Genomic DNA, 22199 nt, shown 5'->3' with positions numbered 1-22199 from the left:
CCCAGTAACTCGTCAGCCTGCAGAGCCCTCCAGCACTGTTCTCTTCCTTCTCCATCCAGCCTCCGTACAAAAGGCAGTAACTATCTTCCACCATCCAGTCAGTGTTGTCCTCTTCTGGAGTAATCGGAAAGGAAGACTATCTTCACTCCAGTTGCAGATATTTCACCCCCACCCACCTGAAGATCACCCTATCCCAGATCCCTCACTTCTGTTGTCCTACCTGAGAAATAGTCTTTGTCCGCTCCTGATGGGCAGGACAGTCATCAGTGAGAAAGAATGATCCTCCTCTGCCCTTTAGGGGACAGCTTATCAGTTTCCCCCTCCGCAGGAGGCTTTTGTCATATTCCTCAAGCTCTCCAGATCTCTGAGAAGGAGCTCACAGACACCACCCCTCTTTCTAAAGCGAGTTCGGGTCTCTGCTGATATCAACCCTTCCCCCCCCCCCCCCCCCCAATGATTTGGTATAAAGCCATTCCACATCCCATGCCAAACCAGTAATTCACAGCACTCATCAAAATCTGCCTCATCAACTGACTCAGCATTCCTGCTTTGGGAGCATAGCCAGCCTCCCTAACACCCTGACATCCTTGCCTTCGGCATCACTATTTACATCGCATGAGAGCTTTGGGCTTAGAAAGCCCAATTCTATTTGGATAAAGTATGCAGATGATTCATCCTCTCTGAAAAGACTACACACCCGGGTCTTGATATCCACGCCAAAAAGCTTCTGAGATGGGGCTCAGAGAGGACAGAGCGGGGAGTCCTGTTGCTATGGAAAGCAGTGTGCCAGTTGCCAAGTGAGAATGACTGGCTGTTCATGGGGCACCGCTCTGCCAGGGTTCCCTGTAGGAATTGAGGAAACTTTCAGCCTGGAGCAGCTGTGGACATAGCCTGGGGTCACCATGGCGCCTCAGGCCACACTGACGGTTCCCTGTCCCCTAGTCTAACCTCCTCTCACGCTGAAAGACCCGACCCACCACAGACATTCCAGCTGGCCTCCTGGGAGGTTTCTTTGGCCAGGCTCTCCAGCCCAGTGAAACGTTCACTCTATGCTACAGACAAAAAGGGTTTTGACTCAGTTCTGTGTTTTAGAGTGTGCGTTAAATTCCATTAACTTTGGGGGGAAGGGGGATGACAAATAACAACTTGTCTGAACTTTTTACATTTCTCCTCAGTGCCTCAGTAAGGTTCACAGCGAGGTCATCAACGATAAGGAGGGAGGCCTCCCAGCTGGACTGTCCCTTAGCCCTGAGGGGACGTTTCACAGTGACGAGCTGATAGGACTTAGACACTGATTCACATATGGGGAGGATCGTGGAGATGGAAATTAATGTAAGGGTCATCAAATGCCCTATAGTCAAGGAGGGGAGGGGGTAAAGAAATAGTCTCCATCAGGTAAGATGTATAATGAGGATGGTAAGATCCCAAAAACCGAGGCTTCAGCTGCTAGAAGGTTCTGGGAGCAGAGATAATAAAACTAATAATAGATTTTGAGGGCTTACTATGCACAGGGCATCTATGCTATGTATACTATTACATTTATTACTTTAATCCTCATAGCAGCCCTATGAGAAGAGAAACCATCACCTAGCCATTTTACAGATGACAAAACTGAGACTTTGAGAGGCTAGCTCTGGTCACATAAATAGTAAATGAAGGGCCTGGGATTCAAACCAAGGCCTATCTGACCAGAGTGCACACTCTTGACCACTACACTAGAGCAACAGGCCTTAGAAATGGTGACCATGTCCATTCACCTGTTAGAAATGAGTATATCGATGGTGTGTGGAGGACTTTGAAAATGTTGCCTTCATTCGGACCAGGATATTAGTCATCCCCTTCATGCAGCACCATTTTGAGGAAACACATATCATGACACTTATCAGAAGTGCCTTTTTCTAGGGCCAGATCGCCCAGTGTATGACCACTGCCTCTTCAACACTCCTTCCACCAAAAATCCAGCAGCGTGTGGTGGGCTGAGCTGAGACTCTGGAGGAGAAGCCCCTGATGCCCCATCTGGTAGGGGGGTTTCAATCCAGGATTTCTCCACCTTCTGGAGGCCTTAGGGGAGACAGTAGGCCCTCGAGCCATAGAGCTGGCGCAGGATAAAGAGGCCCCACCCACCTCATTCTTGTCCAGGAATTTCTTCTATCTTCCCATACCCTGCTCTCCCCAAATTACCACCCCGCCCCCCTCCCGCTTCCCCAGAATTAGGAGGCCAAAGGCCTCAGGAGTCTCCAAGGGACAGGGTGAGGGCAGGGGTCAGATTTTTCTCTTCCAGTTGCTGTTTTCTGAGTACTTTAGGCTTGGTGTAGTCCCGCTGAATTCACCACTGTGGGCCGTGGGTGGGGAGGCACAGATGTGGAAGTATATCTAGGATGTTTAAAGCCTTCGTGCTTAAGAAAGACCCGAGGAGCAAAACCAAAGAGGAGCTGCCATTGCACACAGCTGGGGAACCTAAAGAATCCTGGCAGATAGCCTGAAGGACCAACGTCCTCGTCTGTCTGTCTGTCTGTCGTAAGAATTTTAAGAGGTGATAAAGGTAACTTGCCATCACAGAAGGCAGATAGGGCTAAAGAAACAAGTGAAATTAATTCCTTTCTCAGGCCACCAGAAAGGTGAATGGCTACCAGATGGTCAGACAGAAATACCTGCCCACAGGCTGCCCAAGGAGAAAAAACAATGCAAGAAGAAATCAGAGCCTCCACCGAGCAGGTGAGCAGGAAATTAAACTATCTGTACGCTGACCACAATGCAAGACCACACACGTTCATGAGGAGGCTGTTAGGAAGACAGGGTGAGCATGAGTTAGTATCCATCTTCTGTCTGCCGCCCACACCCAGAGAGTGCAGGGAAATACCTTCCGAGAACACCCAGCAGTTTCAACAGGGGTGAAGATGGGACAGCAGAGACCAGGGCCACTGAGGGGAAACCAGCACACATCCCAGACCATGTCACTGGACCAAGGAACAATATCTTTTCCTAAGCACTTACTTTGTCACGGGCATTTGCTGGGATCTTTCTAAGTGTCCTGGCAGCTTCTGAAATGGCTCTCATGATTCTTGCCTCTTATAAGTAATCCTTCCCTTTACGTGTGGGCTAGACCTGGTGACTTGCTAAAGACAAATCGAATATGGCAAAAGGGGATGGGTTGCCACTCCTATCAAAAAATCCTCTGAATTTGTGCTTGTGCACTTCTCATCCTCTCTTTGAATCATCTTCTCTGTGCCTTTGTTGCTACATGCCTCCTAGCAGACACAAACACATACACACACACACACACACACACACACACACACACACACACAATCCCTCCAGGAGAAGGAGGGAGCTCAGCCACCTCTTGTCATTGTTCAGCTCCTTCCCAATCAATCTCCTGCCAACCACAAATTAGCATTACACAGGCATTTACAGTGCAGCCCCAAGGGGTAGGTAGAAGCTGCTAATCCTTAAGAAGAGGCACTGGTACAATAGCAGGAGGCCCAAAGCCTGGCCCCCATCCTTGGGATGCTCCTTTGTGAGCTGGCCAAGGCAACCACAGATGGTGAAGTTGCTGGGCCTGGAGCAAACAGGAGACAGTAGGAGCCCAGGGAGCAGAGACAGCTTTGCAAATAGCTGCATGACACGCGTTCCCGAAACTCCAACCCCTGCAGAAGACGCTCTTGGGTTGGATTCCTTCTCAGAGCTTCCAGCCTGGCCCTCCTCGGTACATTTTTCCTGGTTAACGTTATGAATGGCTCCGAGTGGGACCAACCTGGAGCAAGAAATGCCGTGGGGCCAGGTCTTAGTTAGACCCACTCTGCCCGCCCAGCAACGTGGATTAACAAACCCCAAGGTTTTATTTGTTTTCTTTTTTCTTAAGGGATTGATTTAGCCTTATGAAGTCTGACTAAAGTTCCTGATCCCAAAGGAAGGCAGCCCTGGCTGGGTTCCCAGGGTCATATCCCCAAGTGCTGCCTTTCTTCAGGCCCCGGGGGCCCCTGCAAATGCAGCCCTTCCTGCCGAGGCCCCAAAGGCTGGCTCTTGCAGCCTCCAAAGCTCCCTGTGTCCTCATCCCGCAGCTGGGTCTGGAAAGGAGGGGAGCTTGTGAGAGGGGAAGCCTCTTATCACAAACATTTCCTGCCTATTCCCTCTTGACCCTGCATACCACAGCCCTTCCCTGACCAGTTGGGCCACCAACAGAGGTCCCAGCAAACTCTTCATAAAGGATCGGCAAGGCAGCCCCCCCCCCCCCGTCCCCCCAGATCTGTCTCTACTCCAGATTCTTCTCCATCCACACCGTTTCCCTTCTCTAGGGAGCTCATAGGTTCTTAACAGCACCCAAAATGGCTCAGTCACTGAAAAACACGGAAGGAAGTCAGGTAGAACTGGAAAGAAAGAGCACAAAAAGCAAAGGAGGATTTTCGGTTCCAATAGCAAACCTCACAGCTGGAGTCCCGCCTACCTCCTCCAGGACCCTGCTGTCTCTCTCTGACAAAGGGAGAAACACAGCCGGAGGCAGGTGAGAGGGAGGCCTGTGCACCTGTGGTGTCCGTGTGCCTGTCTATGCCCATCCCCATCGCACGTTGAGTTGAGTGCCTGCGTGTGCTGCCTGTGGAGCTGATGACATTTGGACTATTACGGGTTCGTGCCCTGAAGAATTGGGAGCAGAGGACCAGGGGGCCTCGGACCAGCCCAGCCCAGCTGTGCTCAGCAGGTCACTGAGTTCCCATACCCCTCTCTCCTCCCCACACCTGAGGCACCCTAGTCCCACGCCTCCCCACAGCCTCCTCTGGCCTGCTCTCTGCCTCCTGCCCCAGCTCGCTGTGTGGTCCGAGCCCTCTGCCACGCAGAGCAGAGCGAGGGAGGGAGGGATGGGCCAGCATGTTTACAGTCAAGCATAACTGAACCTTTATTTTAAATAAATAAAACTCTTAGCCAGTTTTTATTTCCCTTTGCTTTCAAGACTCTGTTTTCTCCCTCCTCTTCCTTCTCCCCTTCCTCCTCCTCCTCCTTCTCATCAGGGCTGAGCCTTTATCTGTGGGGCCACCCAGGGATTGGCTGTGTGAGGAGGGAGGAACAGAAGCCAGGCTGACCCTGGTATTTAGTGTCTTCTCAGGTCAAGTGACACTCCCTCCTCCCTCAAATGCCCACAGAGCCCCTGGGGTTCTTCTGAATTCAGGGATGCCCAGGCCCGAGGAGTAGAGACGAAACAGGAAGCCCAGGTCCCATCAGCAGCATGTTGTCCATCTGTTCTCACCAATCATGAGGTTGCCTACTCCCCAGCCCCCACTCCACTATGAAATTGCCATCCATCTGTCTTCCACTTTGGCCTGTCATCTCTCTGTCTCCTTGTTGGACCCTCGTTCATCTGTCCCTCCCACAGGACAACCATCTCTCAGTATCTCCTTTGGGTTGTCATAAATCCACCTTCCCCATGAGATGTTCCATCTGTCTATATCCCCTTGCCCATCTGTCTCCCCCATTGGATGTACTTCTGCCCATCTGTCTTCCTGAGTAGAGCCAGCAATCGTGGGTCCCTGCGATATGGGGACAGTGGGATTCTGTTCTGACTTTGATCCCAGCAATAATAGTAGTAGCTACCAGCAATCAAGTGTCTACTATGTGCCAAACACTTTATATCCTCTAACAGCCCTATGAGTATGTGTTTATTGTCCCATTTTACCAGTAAGGAAACTAAGGCTCAGAAGGGTTAAGTATCTTCCCGAAGGTCACACAGCTACTAGTGGCAGATGCAGGGCCCAGAAGCAGGTCTGCTCATACTGACTGGGGGTGAGGACACAGTCTCCGTATTCCTACACCCCCAGGATGTAAGACTCCCCTTTCCTGGCCTCTCTGCACATTTAATTTACACTTTGCTGCTGGATGTTTTCAGGCTGATGAAGTTTCCTCCCTGCCCTGGCTCTACACAAAAAAAAGTGAAGGAAGAAAAGCAGCCAGATGTGAAAGGCTTCAGAGGTCTTGGGGTGGGGGTGGGAGGGGTGGGAGGATGGAGAGTGATGTTAAATAAACATCCAATGATATTCTTTCTGCAAAACAATCCATTTTCCTGGCACCCAGGAGTTCGTCCAAGGGTCTGTGGGTCACCAGGGAAAAGCGTTCCGTGTGTTTTGGCTCCATGTTCTTCCATTGGCTACAAAGAGCTAATTCTTCCAATTAATGAAATCAGCACTGCTGATGGAGATGTACTGACAGGTTATTTTCAAGACGAATATATTCACACCGATGGTGGGGCTGACAGGCCTGAAGGATTCGGAGGGGACCGCGTGAAGGTCCCCTACCAGCCAGAGACACTGAGGTCATTCATGATGGCCAGGATGTTGGCCACCGCCTCAAGGGACACCTTTCTCCACCCGGAGCCATGGAGGCTGGGCTGGGTTGTCTGTGTTGAGGGGCTGCCTATCAATGGGCTTCTGTATGGTCCTGGCAGGTCCTGGCACTCCTTCCTTCTTCCTTCTCCCCCAGTGCCCCAGCCAAGTCCCCTTCAGGACCTTGTCTGAAGGGCCTATTCAGCATTTAGGATTCCCTGATGGGAAGTGAAAAGGAGACAGACAGATGCTTCTGTGGCGCTGAGGAAAAGCTGGAGGCCTGAAGGCAGGAAGGGAAGCCTGAAGCCACAGAGGAGAAGCCCAGAGCGAAGAAAGAAGGAGGTCCTGTGGGATGAGAAAGGAAGAAGGAAAGGGAGGAGGGGAGTCTAGGGGAGGGGACCCAGGGCGGGAGGACCAGATAGGGAGGGGAGGAGGCCGGAAGAAGGCCCCCAGGCAGAGAGAGAGAGAGAGATCCTGTTGGGAGACTGAGCAGCGCCAGAAAGCAGTGTGGGATATTTTTTAAAGCCACAGATTTAATTTCCTGATGACTTTTTTCAGGCTGATATTAGCAGCATTTTTCATTCCCTGAGCAGATCTGCCTGTGTGGAAAAGTGATCCAGAATGTGCCGGGTGACGGAGCCCAGCCTTTACCAAGACAGGCCCATAAGGATCGCCCAACATCAAGCCAACATTTCAGCTCCTTTTTAGAACCCCTAGAGAACAGCACAGATTTTGCTTCTGGCCAGTCCTGGAGCAGGGGGAGGAACAGTTTCTAGACAGCTCTGATGAATACGTGGCGATCAGAAGTCAAGGGCAAAATTAACCCTGATAAAGTAGCAAGGGTGGTTTCAGTTTTCCTGCCTGAACCCAGAATGCATCAGTGCATTCTGAGCGTGGAGTGTTAAAAGTTAGGAGCTAAAGGAACCAAAGGCCAAACTCCCTTCCGAGCATCTGATACTACCACCAAACAGCTTTCTAAAGCCTATTTCCCTGCTTAGAATCCACCAGTGCAATCCTGAGCTTGCCAGATGAAGTCCACACCCCAAGCCAGGAAAGCAAGGCCCTCAAAACACCAGGGTGATCCAGCTACCAGGGCATCCTGGGGGCCAGCACCATAGACACCGGAGCAAAGCTGCATTTAACAAGACCCCTGGGTCACCATGTGCACGTGACAGCATGAGAAGCCCTGCTCCTGGCTGCTTCCAACCCACCCCAGCTGGTCTGCTGCCTTCCTAGAGAACTGCTCTCCCCAACAAACTGGATTTGGAAAGTTCTCCAAACACCTCATCCACTTTTCCCTTTCTGAGCACTGGCTCATGTCATCGGCTCCATCTTGAAGCTAGAGTACCTATGCCCACTTAGGGAATCTTGCCCACATGTGAAGACCGAACTCCAAAGTTACCACTACCCCTACCCCCTTGAAGATCTTCCCACCATTCCCTTCCCCTGCCAGAGGTTGGGACTTGGACTGCCATTTGCTTAGATCACCCATAGAGTGCTTTTCACTTTCTGTCTTATATTTCAGTGACTCATGTACTTATCTAGGGACAGTACTACGTAGTGGTTTATAGGACTTCCTAGATTCAAATCCTTTTCCCACTGCTTCCTACCTGGGACACTCAGTAAGTGCTTAACCTCTTTGGAAATCAGTTTCTCTGTCTATAAAATGGGGCTAATAAATAGATGTACTCATAGAGTTGTAAGGATTTTTAAAATATCTTCATTGCAGGTCTATATGCCAATATAGTACGTGCTCAGTAAATGATTGTTAATTGAATGAAGTGATACAAAGAACAGCGTCCTTAATCACAGAGGAAATAAGAGATACTATCCACAAACTTGACATGGTATAGTCTTCCCAAGGCTGGCTGATTGTCTTCTGAACCTTTTCCTAGCACCATAATTTGTTTTTATAAAATAATCAATAACTGTTGTTGTTTTCCTAATGGTCATTGGGTAAAAGTCCTGCTTCTTCGATTTGGTTTCCATGCTATCCCCTTATTGGGTTCTTTCTGCCCGACTTCCTGGTTCCACTCCTAAAGCTCAGTATTTTCTTTCAGCATCTTTTTAAATATTTCAACTGGTCCTAAGTATTTATTTTATTTTCTATTTCTTTGTGTAACTTTATCAAATGTCTCATTAACATTCTTTTGACTCCCCAAAATATTTCTTAAAACACTTATTCTGTGTTTTTTTGTGTGTTTTTTTTATCTCCAAGGGAATAGTTTGGCTGGGTTTTCTACCAGGAATGACACAATTCTTTCCACATCAATGCAGAGGGGAAATTTGAGAACCAGTAGATTCGCATCATCTGATCCTATACCCAAAGAATTGCTGAATTGCTCAAATGCACAAGTCCCCAACTCTCCCAATAGCCATATTTCTCAATGCTGTCTCTACCAAAAAAAAAAAAAAAAAAAGTTATTTCTGTTACTTCTGGTTAAGTCCTAAGGGAAAGTGAAATAAATACCATAAAAGAAGCTCATTGAAGATGGAGGTCATTCCACAATCCAGTTACCTTCCATTACCAGGGTGCCTGACACATAAATATCAGACACATTTATGTAATTTTTTAATTTCAATCAATAAGCATTTTTAATTTCCTTTCAGAATCCCATATGGGGACCTGGTTCGGTTTAGATGCAATTCAAATATCATCTGTCTCCCATGCTGTGTCCCATCTATAATTTTTATGTCTCAAACTTTTCTTTATTATCCAGGGGCAAAATATTGATCAATGCAACCAGGCTCTTTCCACCCAATAGAAGAGTTTCCCTCTTCTTGCCACACTCCCCCTAGTCTTAAGAAGGGGAGAAAGAGCCAATTAAAGCCACTTGTTTGAGATTTCAAGTAACTAGGGAGAAATGGGACCTCAGGCAAGTGGGAATGTGAGCTACATGGGAAATCTCGGAGAGGACACCTGCTCCCCCATCAGTCTTTGTCTCCAAGGCTCCTGGAGGTGCAGCCCCATGGGAGTGGCTTCTTATTGGGAAGTGGGGCAAGCGAGCATAACACCAGCAGGGACAGAGGGCTCTGTCTGTGGGAAAGGACAACCGGTGAACTTTCAAGCCCAGGGGGTGGGGCAAGGCTTACAATTCGAGCTGGACGTCTGGAAACTCAATATTGCCCAGAGTATCGATTACCTCACAGACTCAGATCCTTTCCTGCTCAGGGGGCAGGAGGAGCCGGGCAGGTCTCTGACATGAAACTCTCCGTGCAGCTTTTAATTAACTCTAAGAAATGCGCATCAGAGTCTCCTAGAAAGAGAGATTGTTTTTCCTGGTAGAAGGACACAGGAGTCATCAAGATAGGAATTTGAGTGTGACAAAAATATCAGGAGGTTCCCATGTCTGCCTTGGCTCAGGGAATTAAACAATAGCAGCTTCATTCTTTAAATCACAGGGTTGTGACCATTGCTTCACACCAAAGTCCTGCTCAGGGTCTCTTTCCCAAAGAGAATCATAAGAACGTTGCTTGCCCTGTCTGCTGTTTTGATATCAAACATCCATGGTACTCAAGCATCAAAATGTGAGGAACTGTCTTGATCCTAAAGCTGTGGGTAATTCCAGATACAGGGCTGAATTACAGAATCCTACTTAATGTCTGAGTGTGAACTCTCTCCATTCAGTCTAAGGCTGCCACTAGACTCCTCTCTTCCAGGCCTTCCTTCAGGTTTTCTGCATCAACATTTAATAAGGACCTACCAGTATGCTTGACTCTACTCTGGGCACGTGGGATACAAGTAGCCAGGACATGGTCACTACTCTCAAGGGGTTTATTTTCTAATAGAGAAAACAGATGTGTGAATTAATAGTAGTAGCAGCTTTTGGGGGGAAAATTTTAATTTATTTTTTACAAATAAAATTTGTATCTATTTAAAATACACCATGTGATGTTTTGACATATATATACATTGTGAAATGATTACCACAATCAAACTTATTAGACCTCTCTCAGCAAATTTCAAGTATATAATGCATTAGCTACAGTCACCTAGTGCTGTACATTAGGTTTCCTTATTCATCTTATAACTGAAAGTGTACCTTTGATCAATATTTCCCCCATTCCCCATTCCTAGCCCCTGCTGACCACCATTCTACTCTCTGTTACTATGAATTTGACTTTTTTTTTCTTTTTTAGATTCCGCATATAAGTGAGATCATGTGATATTTGTCTTTCTGTGTCTGGCTTACATTTCATTTAGTATAATGTCCTCCAGGTTAACACATGTTGTTGCAAATGGCAGGATTTTTTTCTTTTTTTAAGGCTGAATAATATTCCATTGTGCAATATATACCACGTTTTTAAAAATCCATTCATCTGTCAGTGGATATTTATGTTGTTTTCACCTTATGATATGATATGCTTTTGATAAATACTGGGCTCCAAGATGGATAGCTGGCCTCCAAGATGACCCCCAATCATCCTCACCTCCTGCTACTCATATACTTGTGTAGTCCCCTTATACACTGAATAGGGTTGACATGTATAACTAATAGAATTTGTCGGGGGGGGGGGCGTGGTATGTGACTTCTGAGGCTAGGTCATAAATGATATTGCCTCTTCCACCTTGCTCGCTCTTGGATCAGTCACCCTAAGGCAATCAGCTGCATGTTGTGAAGACACTCAAGAGCCTATGGGCCTCCTGGCTGGGTAACTCAGTTGGTTAGAGCATCATCCCCACACGCCAAGGTGGTGGGTTGGATCCCTGGTCAGGGCACATACAAGAAGCAACCAATGAATACATGAATAATTGTAACAAAAAAAATTGATCTCTCTCCCTCCCCCTCTCTAATATAACTACAAAATTTTTTAAAAAGAAGGCGGCTTATGGCAGTGATAGCGAACCTATGACACTATGAACTCATTTTTTTGGTTGATTTTTCTTTGTTAAATGGCATTTAAATATATAAAATAAATATCAAAAATATAAGTCTTTGTTTTACTATGGTTGCAAATATCAACAAATTTCTATATTTGACACGGCACCAGAGTTAAGTTAGGGTTTTTCAAATGCTGACACGCCGAGCTCCAAAGGTTCGCGTCACTGGCTTATGGGGACATCCACACGGAGAAGAACTGAGGTCTCCCACCAATAAACAGGGAGAAACTGGAACCTTCTGCCAACAGCCATGTGACTTGACCATCTTGGAAGCAGAGCCTCTGCTTTCAGACAAGCCTTCAGATTACTGCAACCTAATGAGAAACCTCAAGCCAGACCATTCAGCTAAGCCGCTCCCAAATCTCTGACCCGAAGAAACTGTCAGATAGTGTTTGCTGGTGGCTTGAGCCACTAAATTGGGGGTAATTTGTTCGGCGGCAATAAATAACTAATCCCATGCTTTGTGTTCATTATCTACTGACTCCTCCTGCCAGTCCCACTGAGCATTTACTCTTGTCCCCGTGTTCCAGGTGAGGAAACTGGGATTTGAAGAGGCTAAAATAAGCATCAAAGTCAGGGCTGAAATCTAACTCTGCTGGATTTCAAAGCCCGTGTTCTTTCCTCTGAACAATCAAGTGTTTTGGGTGCATGTGCAGACCTCATACAGGCAACAGAAGGTCACAGTGGGAGAAGTGAGTTCTACCTGCAAAGCCTGGAATTAGAGGTGAGGAGGAGGCAAGCAAGACTTGTTAGAAGATGTAAGACTTGAAGGATGAGGAAATGAGGATGGGGAGATATTCACCAGGTGAGCAGCAGGGAAAGGCATTTCAGAGGGAAATGCATTCACAGAGGCATGGAGGCTCAAACAGACTGTGGTTTTCAGAACCTGCCTGGAGTTTCTACATCTAGAAGAATCAAGGCCTGTGGCTGGTTCTCCAGGGCAAAAAGTCATGGTTCTAGTCCAAAATCTACCCTTGCAGTCACAGGACCCCAAAAATCACTAGAACATCACAAACTGCTGCCCTGCTTTTGATGAACTCAAATCCCCTTTAGATCCCCATTTCTTCTCTGGGTCAGTTCTCTTTTACGGACCCTGCTCCCTGGCATGTCTGAAGCACATACCAGTTCTTCCTGGCAAGCATGCTTGCTCCTTATAAAACTGTAGCTATGATGTTTACATTTGCATTTATAACGTATCTCTTGTCTACTGCAAAATATCACATAAACTTCTCTTCCTTCTTTAGCAGGATTACTAGAATAGCAAATCAAGGAGATTCGGAGAACCAAGTATATTGGATTTCAAAAAGGCATGTACCTTTCCTTATGGTAGCCTTCTGGATACATTAGTGGATTATACTACATTAGAGAAGTACAGTGCAGGAGATTAGAAACTGGTTTAATAACTACACCCAAAGGATACTGACCACGGGTTGCTGTCAAGTTCTAGAAGACAGTCTGCATTGGTGTGACCAATGGCTCTGCCCTCGGCCCTCTCCTGGGCAACAGCCTTTAAATAAATAACCTGAATGAAGATGCAGAAAGCAGGTTTATCAAATTCCCTCCTAGCTGAAATGGAGACAGTTAGTAAACAGGTGGGCTGGCAGAAATGAAAACAGCATGGTTCTCCAAAGGGTGGTGGGCATAGGTCAAATCTGCCACGATGAATTTCACCCAAAATGAAAGCTCCTTTACTTGAGTTCCAAAAGTCACTGCACAAATACACAATGAAGATTTCTGACTCGGCTGGGGATAACTAAAGAAGAAAACCATCGAAGGGTTTTAGTCAATGGTGAGTTAAATAAGACCAAAGACATAGCATGCACGCATCTGGCCAGTGGTTCTCAACCTTCTGGCCCTTTAAATACAGTTCCTCATGTTGTGACCCAACCATAAAATTATTTTCATTGCTACTTCATAACTGTAATGTTGCTACTGTTATGAGTCATAATGTAAATATCTGATATGCAGGATGGTCTTAGGCGACCCCTGTGAAAGGGTCGTTCGACCGCCAAAGGGGTCGCGACCCACAGGTTGAGAACCGCTGCATCTGGCCTTCTGTTGAGGGGGAGAGGAGGAGGGGCACTTTGACTCAAGGTTTACTGCTGAGATTCTACAGCCCCACACCACCCCAGGGCTGTATTTAGTAACTCACACTCTACTCCATTAAATGTGTTTGGGTTCCCGGCGCCTGCCCGCCCCCTCCCCCCAGACTGAGCCCTGGAGCCCTTAGAAGGTAATGAGAACACTGAGAGCTTGGAGTCTGGGAAGAGCTTGGAAACTAAAGCTCTCTGAGCCTCTCCCCTCTGCCCTATCCCTGCTGATAAGGATGAGAGAGGAGCTGGCTGTCAAGTGATTGGAAACAGGAGTTCCCAAACCCTTTAACCCTTCCCTAGCCTGCCCATTCCTCTAACCGCTGAGGCCCATCTCCTCGTGGTTTCCTGCTATGTATATGAAAGCTATCTACTAGTATATCATTTTCCTCTGCCCTTGTCCTGATGGGCCATTGAATGCTGTCATTCTACCTGGAAGAGTTAGTACCACAACTGAACGCTAAGGTACAGCCCCTCTAGCTTTAGGCCTCCTCAACAAGTCAAGCTAGAGTTCCCCCCCCACACTCCCCACCCCCCACCCCCTGCCCAAACCCAGCACACTTAACCACCACACCTCTGCCTGTCCAGGGCCACTGTTCACAGCAGGAGCCTACTAGGTAAATGTGCGTGCTATTTGGAATTTGGGGGTGCTGGGAGCAGATACCCCGGGCCCAGTGCCGGCGGCCTACTCCCAGAGCCATTCTTGGCTGTCCTGGCCAGCTGTGGAGCTCTATGGGGACCTGCAGGGCTCACCCCTGAACCAGACTTGACTTTGCTAAGTCATCTCTGGCGCATTGAGACTGGAGACTAGGGGTCTGTCCCTGGCCATGGCCAGCGTGGCTAAAGCTGAGAAGGAAGTGATTTGGAGGAGTGGGGGGGGTGGGGGGGGAGATTAAGGAGAAGCCAGGTTTATGGCCACAGTAATTAAGTGTAAAAAAAAGCTTCCTTTAGTAGAACAAAACTCAGATAAACTGCCATTATCATACAAATCAGCTTTGCACCTAAAAGCCTTTACCCAAACAGGGAGTTTAATTAAATCCCTAATCTCCTCTGGCAGCTCTGACCCTTTCCCCGCACCCCCTGGCCGCCACTCACTGACTTGGCAACTTCAAGATTCCACTTAAAATACTTAAACTGGAAGCTTGCAAAACATACCCAAAAATGGTGGGTCTGGTTGCTGTGTCTTAGGGTGTTAGGTCCCAGAGGCTCAAATAGTCCTGGTTGGGGTGCTGGGTGCCAATGGCAAGGGAGAGCGCGATGCCGACAAGGGCGATGCCAACAGTGAAGGGATGGCAGCGGGCCTGGCCTTGAAGGGGAGGGTGTGTGCATCGCACAGCCCTCCTGGCTCCTGTTCATTCCCAGGAGGCTGGTGCTCATTTAGGATCCATCCCTGGATGTGAAAAGTCTGCCATCTCACCACCCATAGAAAATGTGTGGCAGCTGTGACAGACTTGGAAGTAAGGACCCTGGTCTTAAACGGAAGAGCCAGGAATGGCCAAAGGGACCTGTTCGGGGTGCACTGGCCATTGCTGTGACCCACAAAGGGCTGTCATGCCAAGCCTGTTAGTGAGAACCAGGTTCTCGGTGGGGGGGTGGGGGGGGAGCCTAAGGCAATGACAATTCCCAGTTTAGGGTATCAGCTATAGGGCAGCGGTTAGGAAAAAAGAAGAATGGAACTGTGGGGAAGGGGCAAGGCTGGGGAGAAGGCCCAACCCAAGAGCACTGATAGAGAGCAACCCAGCAGTGGCTTCTGACATCTGCAAAATGCTTTAGAAGTTGGGCCTTCAAGTAGGGAAAGAAGGAAAAGAAATCAAGTAACAAAAGCCAGGGACCATGGCATATGTTATCTCTTTCATTTCAACCTTGTGTGGTAACTCTTTTTTTTTTTAAATTGCAGTTGATGTTCAATATTATATTAGTTTCAGCTAAACAGCCTAGTGGTTAAGCAGTTACTAAGTGATTCCCCCAATAAGTCTAGTACCCACCTGGTTCTATACATAGTTATTACAATGTTATTGACTATACTAGAGGCCTGGTGCACGAATTTGTGCACTGGTGGGGCCCAGCCAGCCCACCCCAATGGGGGCCATCGGCAGCGGGCCGGCTGGAGCGAGGGGCTGCAGTCGTTCCGGTCATTCCAACATTTGGTCGATTTGCATATTACCCTTTTATTATATAGGATTCCCTATGCTGCACTTCACATCCCAAGGTAACTCTTATTCTCCCTCTCCCCACCCCCTTCCCCAACGGGAGAAAACTGAGCTGCAAGATGGTAAAGGGACTTGCCCAGTGTCACCCAGCTCCTGATTGGCAGAGCCAGGATTCAAACACTGAAAAGTCGATGCTCTTTCTGCTAAACCGCAGATCAGCCACAAGGATTATAATGTTGGAGGAGGGATTAACCACCCAAGAATACTCAACACATCTCCCCTCCCTCTTACAGCAAGAACATTTTCATTCTGAAACAATCCATTTGTTCTGAGAGAGAGCAGGAAGGTCTTAGCAGGAATGAAGGAATCAACTCTCAGCCCTGAGGCTGTCGCACAAGGGAGCTGGGCTTGTGGGGGGCTTCTTGGGGTTCAAACCCAGAGGAAGGAGAGCCCCAGAGGAGAGTTTTCTTCGCAGGAAAGAGGCACTGGGGGCGGTGGTGGGGGAAAGGGGCATCTGTAAGTCATATAACAAACACCAGACCTCTCCATTTTATACCTCATTCCTTTGGTGGGGGCCAGCAGAGGGGCCTTTCGATTTGGGAAACTGAAACTCAAAGCACCCTGAACCCTGCACTTTCTCTGTTAATTGTAAGGACTTCATTATGCCTGGAGAACACATGGACCTTCTTTAGAGGAAGTTCTATTTCTGGAAATAAGACTCTCTGGATTCAGGAAATGTCCCTGTTTCTTGGGGGAGTCCCTACTTCAGTGGTTCTCAACCTTCTGGCCCTTTAAATATAGTTCCTCATGTTGTGACCCCCAACCATAAAATTATTTTCGTTGCTACTTCATAACTGTAATGTTGCTACTGTTATGAATCGTAATGTAAATATCTGATATGCAGGATGGTCTTAGGCGACCTCTGTGAAAGGGTCGTTCGACCGCCAAAGCGGTCGCAACCCACAGGTTGAGAACCGCTGCCCTACTTCCTTGCATTGTGGGTTTTCTTTGCAAAGAGGAGAGGCCCTTTAAGGAGGTTCCCATAAACCTAATGAATAAATGAGTAAAGCTGGGGATGTTTGAGGCAGCACAATACCCAGCCCCTGAGGGAGTTCCCAAGCCCTTCGACTCTTTAATCCTCAGCAGGTTCTGCCCAGCCTGATGGTGGTGGCCACCCCGCTCAAAAGCCAGGGGTTTCCAAAGAGTCACTTGGAATAATAGGTGCTGCTGTTTTGATTTCTGAAAGACAGTCCAGGGTTCGTGTGGATGGGTTAGGAAAGTGGGGTTTTGGACAAGATCTATGACAGAGTCCTTTGTCTCTCTTATAGCAAAGACAACAGAGAAGAATTTTAAAAGGCCGCCTGGGTCCCCAGAACCCCTCTGGAAGCAGATGGCATGTCAACAGGTTCCCGGGCAGGCCCCAGAGGCCTCAGACCCGGGAGCCTTATTGGAATGCAATTACCCTAAGTGCTGGCTGTTAGGATGAAAAGGCAGGAATGCAATTATGGAGGGAGCATGCGGTGAGCTTTCATTGATTAACCTGTCCTGTCCGATTCCATTCCCCACTGGGGTGGTTTGGGAGGGCCTTGAGGGTTGCCCTGTGCCCTGAGGTTATCAGAAAGAAAAACAGTCCCTATAGAGTTGGTGAGCCCCGGCAGGGTCTGTGGACCCCTGAAATTGTCTGGGAAATGGGCAACATGAAAAATGTGCATTTTATAGAAAGAGGTTATAGCTCAGCACCTGCAATTACCCTAAGTGCTGGCTGTTAGGATGTTTGCGGGCTCCAAACAGTTAAGAACCCTGTAGCCCCCAAAGAGTTAAGAACCATCGGGTCAGAGGAGTAAAAGAACAGTGGGGTGGTTAGAAAAGGCCTCGTTCAGTTTTCAACTCCAAGCGGCCATGACTCATCTGGGTGCGATTCTGAATCAACCACCTGCCAAGTTACTAGCCTGTCCATGCCTCAGCCTCATCTATAAAGTGAGAGTAAAACCCCTACAATCTGGGGTTGATGAGAGAATTAAATGACCTTAGCCCTTAGCCCAACCTCTAGCCTTTAGTCAGCTTTCAATACAGGGGGACAGTTTTCATCATGATGATTTATTAAAGTTCTGAAAATAAAGTGGAACGTACAAACGTACTCTTCTGAGTGGTCTTTTGACTCCAAATTCACAATCTCGATTCCACGGGAGTTCCCTGGCAAGACTCTCCTCCAAAACTGAGTGTGACCAAGAGACCCAGGGTCTCCAGACACCGCTCCCCAAACCCTCCCCCAGTGAGGCACCAGGATCTGGGCGCCCAGGGAGACATATCAAGTGGCTGGGTGGTGCCAGGGTAGTGGAGGTCTTGCCTGGGCCTGAGCTGGAGCCATCACACCAGCCTGCCTCACTGAGAAAAACTTCTGTAAACTCTAGTTGCCCAAATCCTCCTGCCTGTTGGGATAACACAGCCGCACACTCAGTTGAAATGGATTTCTCTATCCTGATAGACCAGCGGTTCTCAACCTGTGGGTCGCGACCCCTTTGGGGGTCGAACAACCCTCTCACAGGGGTCGCCTAAGACCATTGGAAAACACATATATAATTACATACTGTTTTGTGATTAATCACTATGCTTTAATTATGTTCAATTTGTAACAATGAAATTGGGGGTCACCACAACATGAGGAACTGTATTAAAGGGTCGAGGCATTAGGAAGGTTGAGAACCACCCATAGACCCTAGAGCAGCGGTTCTCAACCTGTGGGTCGCAACCCCTTTGGCAGTCGAATGACCCTGTCACAGGGGTCGCCTAAGACCATCCTGCATATCAGATATTTACATTACGATTCATAACAGCAACATTACAATTATGAAGTAGCAATGAAAATAATTTTATGGTTGGGTCACAACATGAGGAACTGTATTTAAAGGGCCAGAAGGTTGAGAACCACTGTCCTAGAGTAAGACTAACCAAGGCTCAACATCTGTAGAATGTCGTGTGGGAAGAGGGGGAAAAAAATCTCTCCTCTTTCCTCCTGTATTAAGCATGTATTTTTATTTTATATACATTTAAATCCTCATTTGAGGATATTTTTCCATTGATTTTTTTAAACATATATTTTTATTGATTTCAGAGAGGAAGGGAGAGGAAGAGAGAGATAGAAACATCAATGATGAGAATGCTTCCTGCATGCCCAACACTGGGGATTGAGCCCACAACCTGGGCATGTGCCCTTGACCGGAATTGAACCCAGTACCCTTCAGTACACAGGCCAACGCTCTATCCACTGAACCAAACTGGGTAGGGCTCCATTGGTTTTTTTAGAGAGAGTAGAAAGAAAGGCGAGAGAGAGAGTACTCACATCAATTGGTTGCCTCTCATACGCGCCCCAACCGGGGTGAGGAACCGGAGCCTGCAACCGAGGTACATGTCCCTGACTGGACTCAAACCCGGGACCCTTCAGTCCGCAGGCCGATGCTCTATCCACTGAGCCAAACCAGCCAAGGCTATTTTCTTTATTTTTGATGCTTTGACACTTGGGGCCTTGCTGACACTGGAGGGACTGCCTCTCCCAGGGTTAGCCAATTCCTGAAGAAAGTAAAGGACTCACCTGCCCACATGCCTTTCAAATGCAAACCAACCAATCCAGAGTCCACATCCTCAACCACCTCCTTTATGAGAGTTCTTCCACCTGGATCACTAGTCCCCTGCCCAAATCCCCACCCAGGCCATGGACCAGACAACTAGGGACAGCCCCTAGCCCAGAGCCAGCTGAAACCACTCTCACTAGCCAATCGTAACTGCTGAACCTGCCTCACTGGTTCCTGTGGAAACCATACTGAAGGCTCTTCCCCTCACTCCCTCTGCCTCCTGACCAACCCTGGTGCTTCCCTATGTGGCCCCCATGTGTGCCCTACCCGCTTCTTTGGGATCTATAAGTACAACAAACTATCATTTTAATGACAATCATCTCCTGAACTATTGGTCTCATCATACCCGAATAATAATGAAACCTATATTTTAAAGATTTTTTAATTGATTTTGAGAGAGAGAGGCAGGGAGAGGGAGAGACACATCGGTCAGCTGCCCTCGGCACACCCTCTAGCATACACCCCTCCCCTACCACACACCCCCTACCAGGAATAGACGGGCACGCGCCCTGATCGGGAATCGAACCAGCAACCCCTTGGTACACAGGACAATGGCCAACCAACTGAGCCACACCAGCCAGGACTAAAACCTATATTTGAAAACACTCTTCTCCCCACACCTTCCCCTCCTCTGGAGATCCTCAAAGCCTTCCTCCCTCAGAACCTACAGGCTGCCCCAGGCATCTTCCAGCCCAGGCCCAATTGCTCAGGCCTCCTTTCTCCAGCCCACCCCGGCCTCTGCTCTTAAGTCAAAGCTTCCTCCACCTCTGAGGTCAGAAGCCCATCCCAACTCCAGCAGGGAATTGTAGAGGGAGGATTTTTATTCCTGGGTTCCCAGGAGAGAATACACGCCAAGATCAGAGAGGAGGAGCTGGCTCCAGGCCACGCACTTGTTTATTCATCAATCATTCATTTATTCATTAATCATTCATCCCCCCACCCATCAATCATTCATCTGCTTATTTATTCATCCAGTTTGTTTGTACCTCCTCCTTGCTTTGGCGGCCACAGATGTTGGTCCTCTCCGGCTTTGATCTTTCCCGTTTCTGTGGCAGCTGCACAGCAGAGGCCTTCTGACGTCACGTTGTCGGTTACCTGGCTGAGGGGGTGTCACTCGCAGAGGAGCCTGAGAAACCAAAGCAACAGTGTAGAGCTGGCCCCAGCCTGGAAGCCTCTTTGCATGGCAGGCTCCGCCTCCTGGCCCTTGGGTCAATGGGAGGGGTGGAGGGGGTCTCTGGGGCCAAGCAAGGAATATCATGCCTCACAGCTGCTTGAAAACTGCTTTTCTGGGCCTTCAGGGAAGCAGAGGCTATAGGAGGCTCCAAGCCTCCAGGCCTGGCTGTGAGGCCTGAGCTCAGCACTTTGCGAGGAGTAGGGGAGGGGGTGTCCAGAGACTATGGTATGGGGGAATTTGGGGCTAGAGTTTTAGATGCCTAAGCTGTTAGCCTCCTGACACATCTCCCAGCTTCCATCCACCCCACCCACTTCACCCCAGAAAGTGTATTCTCAGCCAGCAGCCAGAGACCTTTCTATGTAAGTCAGATCATGTCCTAACTTCTGCTCAAGTCCCTGCTATGGCTCCCCACTCGCTTGGTAAGACGTTCCTTGGATAAAAAAAAATGAATATGAATGAATGAATGAATGAATGAATGGGTTCTGGGAAGCTCTGAGGGTGAAGCTTGTGAAGCCACAGCTGTTGGGTTTGGGGCTTCCTGGGATAGAATTTAGAAGCTCTATGGAGGCCTCCATAGCTGTGCTGAGAAGGAAAGAGCCAGGGGAGTCCCAGCTGCCAACCCTCTCAGGCAGGGGAGGTAGGTAGCAGCCTCGGCAGGGACTGTGCTAACTCGAGATGCCAGCTCCGTGCCGCTCTGGGCTGGCCAGCACTCTGGATGTCATTAGCTGATTTGTTCTGCTCAGCAGAATGTACTTTTCGTATTTAGGCAGGAAAAACAGCGTTCGGTCCTCGTGCCCTTTCTTCTGTGAGCTGTAGCACATGGCCTGCTTATTATGAATTAATCCTCTAAAGGGCATGTTCATTATTCTAATTTAATTGTGCTTCGTTTCAGAAAATAACTAAACCCAGTGCGGAATAAACTCCAACGCTGATCGGTTTTCAAGAAGTTAACCTAAGACAAAATACTGCTAGAGGGCAGCAGCAATTTGGAATCATTAAAGGGAACCCATGTAAATAATAAAAACAAAACTAAAATGCAGAATTAAATTAAGGAAAAGGAAATTGAATTTGTGAATCTGATCTGAAATGGAGGCCCTATATGCACAGGCTTACCCTGGCTTGCTCTCTGCTCAGTCGTGCTGGGTGAGGAGGTGTGCAGGGGTTCCCAGGCCAGGGAAGTGGCACGTGGGGGAAGCTCAGAGGCCTCCCCTCCTGGGTGACAGTGTGCCATCCTGGGAAGAGGGAGGCGGTCTGGGGGCGGAGAAAGGGGGCTTCCCTCCCACGGGGTCTCCTCAGAGGAAGATGACAACCCCATTGTCACAGCTACACTGGAGGACTCCTGCTGAGCCCTGGTGACTGCTGAAGGAGAACCCACTGCCTGAGCCTGCAGCCAAGAGTCTACGCTGCGGCTTGCTCGAGGATGCACAGAAAATGAGGCAGCCTGGCCGGTGTGGCTCAGTGGTTGAGCATCGACCCATGAACCAAGAGGTCACCAGTTCGATTCCCAATCAGGGCACAAGCCCAGGTTGCAAGCTTGATCCCCAGTAGGGGGCGTGTAGGAGGCAGCTGAAGCCAATAGGTGATGTTTCTCTCTCTTTGATGTTTCCATCTTTCTAGTCTTCTCCCTTCCTCTCTCCCTAAAAATCAATAAAAACATTATTGATTTTCAATAAAAACATTATTGAAAGAAAATGAGGCAGAGGGGTGCAGGGTGGCTGTGGCCCTGCTGCTGAGACCCATTCAGCCCAAGCAGAACAGCCCCTCCAGCCCTGCTCTACCCTGTGCCCCAGACCCCCACCCACAGGTGACCCAGCTCAGGACAAGGACTGGGGAACTTGCCCCCTACCCTGGCAATGGCCCTAAGCAGAGTCCTGACCTCTCTACCAACACTATGGGAGCCCAGTTCCAGATGCAGGAGACCCACATTCCGGCAGCAGGACAGTCATCTCGGCAGGTCAGGCCTCTG

This window comes from Myotis myotis, unplaced genomic scaffold (genome assembly GCF_014108235.1).
Source record: "Myotis myotis isolate mMyoMyo1 unplaced genomic scaffold, mMyoMyo1.p scaffold_m19_p_14, whole genome shotgun sequence".
NCBI lineage: Eukaryota > Metazoa > Chordata > Mammalia > Chiroptera > Vespertilionidae > Myotis > Myotis myotis.
This window is presented reverse-complemented; position numbering follows the sequence as displayed.